The sequence below is a fragment of the Grammomys surdaster genome, unplaced genomic scaffold, assembly GCF_004785775.1.
Source record: "Grammomys surdaster isolate TR1022 unplaced genomic scaffold, NIH_TR_1.0 115742, whole genome shotgun sequence".
Classification (NCBI taxonomy): Eukaryota; Metazoa; Chordata; class Mammalia; order Rodentia; family Muridae; genus Grammomys; species Grammomys surdaster.
This window is the reverse complement of record NW_021613234.1, coordinates 1266-5884: the sequence shown is the minus strand read 5'-3', so window position 1 is coordinate 5884 and position 4619 is coordinate 1266. Positions and strand designations below refer to the sequence as shown.

The following is a 4619-nucleotide window of genomic DNA, read 5'->3' as shown; positions in this document are numbered from 1 at the left end:
TACTGAGGTTGGGGTCGCTTTGTCATAGGAAGTGTTTCACTGTGGAGTATTCATCAAAATCTCAGGTCAGGCCAGCTTGGTTAAAATTATCCACCTGGCAGCCTGTGGATGATAATTACCTGCCTACCTTGGCACCTTTACTACTGTGTCATCCTGAATGGTTTTTTAATTTCTGCAATCATGTTAATAGAAGGAATCTTTAAGTTGTAAGTCAGCCCAACTGTCATTCTCAGTAACAGTTGTCTTACTCATGGGGTCTCTTGAGTATGATGAATCCTTAACTAACATAAAGGTGCGTTCCACAGACTGGTTTATCATTGTGATAAGTCTGTCCATGATTTTGTTTGTAGGAAATTCGTTTCTGGCAGTTTGGATGGTTTAAAGGGAGCTTAATATGCTGAAGTATTAGCAGCAGGGCAGAAAGTATTGCTAAGAGTGACTTTAAATAGGGGGGCTTGGCACAGTGATTTCAGATGAGAGGAGTGTTTTTTTTTTCTTGTTGAATCATTCAGCTTTATTAATAGGACAAATGGGATAGAGTTTTGGGGCACAAAGGACTTATAGTCAGTATTTATCCTGAAACATAAAACTAGCATTGGATAACTATTATGAATAGTGGATACTTGAAATGGACTTCACATCTGTAGGTATAATATAGAATAAAGAACATGTAGTCCCGGTTGCTCAGTTTCCAAAACACTGTTTTAAGTACAACTTGCCTGAATTTGAATATAATAAACAGAATGCTGCCAGTTTTATTGCATATTTTGAGGGCTATTTTACACACCTTAATTATTTTCTCTTTGGAATGCATTATTTCTCTATCCTTGAAAGTGTTATACAACACTATATTCTTCTGGATTCCACACTTTCCTTCATCTTATAATATTTGAGGGTGAAGAAGGAAACGTTTAATGAAAACTATCCCACATTGTAACATTTTCAGGAATTCACTGAGCTTAAATAGTTGACATTATCTATGATTTGAACATTGCTTGAAGCATTTCACAAGTTTTCCATAATTGTTCTCATTCTCTAGTGTGGAGTCTCAAATGTTGCAAAGAATCCACCCTGGATAGAACATATGCCCCATTTTTCCCAACAGAAGAACTTTCCCCACTAAAAAATTTTAGATGTTTCCTCTGACCTGAAATGAAGTCAAAGATATTTTCACATGCATTACATGTGTTAATATTCTCACCAGTATGAATTCTCAGTTACACTCTAACAGATAAGCCAAAAGTAAAAGATTTATACTTTAAATACATTTGAAAGTTTTCCTCCATTAAGTATTAATAAATTTTAAGATGCTATTTCTTGGTAGGGGGTTGTCTCATTTACTTCATTCATAATGTTTCTATACTGTATGAAATCTCTGATAATTTCACAGACTGACATTGTGGGTAATGCATTTGCCACATACACAAAATTTGTAAGGTTTATCTCATGTATGAATTCTCTGATTCCTTCTCACATTAACTATATGGGTAAATTATTAGTCACATTCATGGCATTTTGAAGGTTTTTCTCCTGTATGTATTCTCTGATGAACACTAAGATTCTATGGTTGGGCAAAGCATTTGTCACATTGAGTGCATTTGTAAGGTTTCTCTCCTGTATGAATTCTTTGATGAATACTAAGATAAGATCGTGAGGCAAAGTGTTTGTTACATTCACTTCATTTGTAAGGTTTCTCTCCTGTATGAATTCTCTGATGAACACTAAGATTCGATGGTCGGGCAAAGCATTTGTCACATTGAGTGCATTTGTAAGGTTTCTCTCTTGTATGAATTCTTTGATGAATACTAAGATAAGATTGTGAGGCAAAGCCTTTGTTACATTCACTACATTTGTAAGGTTTCTCTCCAGAATGAATTCTCTGATGCCTTCTCAGACTGCCTTTTTCAGTAAAACATTTGCCACAATCACTACATTTGTAAGGTTTTTCTCCTGTATGAATTCTCTGATGAACACTAAGATGCCATCGTTGGGCAAAGCTTTTGTCACATTGAGTGCATTTGTAAGGTTTCTCTCCTGTATGAATTCTTTGATGAATACTAAGATAAGATCGTGTGGCAAAGCGTTTGTTACATTCACTACATTTGTAAGGTTTCTCTCCTGTATGAATTCTCTGATGAACACTAAGATGAATAGTAAGATAAGATGAATAGTAAGATAAGATCATATGGCAAAGCGTTTGCCACATTCATTACATTTGTAAGGTTTCTCTCCTGAATGAATTCTCTGATGCCTTCTCAGACTGTTTTTTTTAGTAAAGCATTTGTCACATTCACTACATTTGTAAGGTTTCTCTCCTGAATGAAGACTCTGATGAATTCTCAGAATGCCTTGTACAGTAAAGCATTTTTCACACTCAGTACACTTATAAGGTTTCTCTCCTGAATGAATTATCTGATGCCTTCTCAGATTGTTTTTTTTTAGTAAAGCATTTGTCACATTCACTACATTTGTAAGGTTTCTCTCCTGAATGAAGTCTCTGATGATTTCTCAGACTGCCTTTTGTAGTAAAGCATTTGTCACATTCACTACGTTTGTAAGGTTTCTTTCCTGTATGAATTCTCTGATGATTTCTCAGAATGCCTTGTACAGTAAAGCATTTTTCACACTCAGTACACTTATAAGGTTTCTCTCCATTATGATACCGCTGATGAATACTAAGTTGGCCTTTTGTGGCAAAGCGTTTGTCACAGTCAAAGCATTTGTAAGGTTTCTCTCCTGTATGAATTCTCTGATGGATGCTAAGATTGAATTTTTGTGTAAGACATTTTTCACATTCACAACATTTGTGAGGTTTCTTTCCTGAATAAACGCTCTGCTGACTTTGAAGATTGTCTCTCTGGGTAAAGCATTTGTCAGGTTCACTACATTTGTAAGGATTCACTCCACTATTATTTTGTTTCACCAATGGTTTATGTTTAGAGATAAAAATCTTATGAAATTTTGTATTTCTATTGTGTACTTTTCTTTCTATGTGGATTCCTTGATTGAGACTAATGACTGAACACACATTTAAACTGTTTGCACATTCTTTATACTTACAAACTTCTTCAGTGTTCCCAGTTTTAGGTCTTCTTAGATTTGGGAATTGAAGAGAAGCATTTTTGTTGTGAGTTTTATGATATGTACTTTGGGTAGATTCATGAATCATATTGCTAAGTTTATTGCATTTAGAAGATTTTTCTTGGATATTCACAGGCTCCTGGACAATGTACAGTGTGTCTTGATCCAAGACCTGCTAATTCTTTCGACATATGTGATGATTTTCCACAAACAATAGATTGTTGTAATTCTCCAACATCACATCCATGTACAATGCCCTCTGAGCAAAATCGAGACATTCCCATTCCTCCAGTGAGAAGTCCACAGCCACATCCTTAAAGTTTAAGTGACACTGGGGAGTGTTTATCAGAGAAGCACTCATTCTTTTTGTTCTTCTTCTCCTAGTTGCTATAGAATAAAATCAGGTGAGCATGCAATATTTTCAAGCCCTGTTGTAGGCTGTTGAAAACAAGTCTCTTGTCAGGGTATATGGCTCGAGATGGCTGCAAAGATAATAGCTGCTTTCTGGATCCTTTGTTAGAGTCTCCTTGGCCTTTACCATCCAGGGATGTCAGTGTTGTTTTACAATTATGCAGAATTGGCTGAGTATAAGGAGACCTGGCAGGTGACAGGATGAACTGCTGAATATCCTAGGAGGCCAGCACAGCAAATGCAGCTTAGGGAAGTTTTCAGGTTCCTCTAAAACCAGGCACTAGTCTCCCACCAGGACTTTCTGACCACGAGGATGGAGAGATACTGGAACGCTCTAATGCCCGAGAGGAGTATTAATACGAGGTTTAGAAAATATCTTTTCATATTTTGGTGAAGAATAGGGCTTCCTGGTGCGCTTGTCTTAAGAGATTTCTGGAGGGTAATTTAAAGAGATGTAAATTAATACCAATAATAAAGGGAGCCTCAAAGAGATGTAGATTAGACTTTGTTCTGTTATTCACTCTTATGGGAAACATTTCAAGAAGTAGAGAAAAATGGGAAACTGAAAGCCCAAAATGGAGGTGTTCAAATATAGTGTTCACAACAGGGTATCAGGTAGTAGAACAGTGTTAAATCATGTACCCAAAGATACTTAATGGAAGGAACTGAGAATTGACCAGTGGGAAATATCCTCCCCAGCTACGGATTCTCTTTGTTGATTTTCAGTTGAGAAAGGGATGGTTTACATTATATAGGCCTTATAATGCTGTAATTATTTTTTTTCATTTGGACAAAAAAACATATGATTCTGATTCAAATGGCCAAGAGATGGACGGGGATGGCTGCTGTCAGTTGTAAACATGACTACATATGTTGTGAACTAAAATCCATAAATGGGAGAAAAATCAGAGAGCCACATCATGGGCTTGAAAACAGAGGGTTTTGGTACAATTCATGCCGTGGTATTACAGTAACACTGGATAGAAATCTTGAGAATACTGGCTGTGAAAAGCTTTGTGTTTATGCATGATAGTATACATCTTAAATCCCAAGAGAGAAAGGCAAGGTAATTTCTGAGTTAAAGGCCAACCTAGAGCAAAGAAATCATAGAATAGTTTCCTTTATTT

The 4619-nt window shown here is 36.2% G+C and overlaps 1 pseudogene; it reads right to left on the bottom strand.

Moving 5' to 3' along the window:
- Positions 1-1581: 1581 nt before the first annotated feature.
- LOC114635672 lies at positions 1582-3442 on the bottom strand (annotated as a pseudogene).
- Between the last annotated feature and the right edge of the window lie 1177 nt (positions 3443-4619).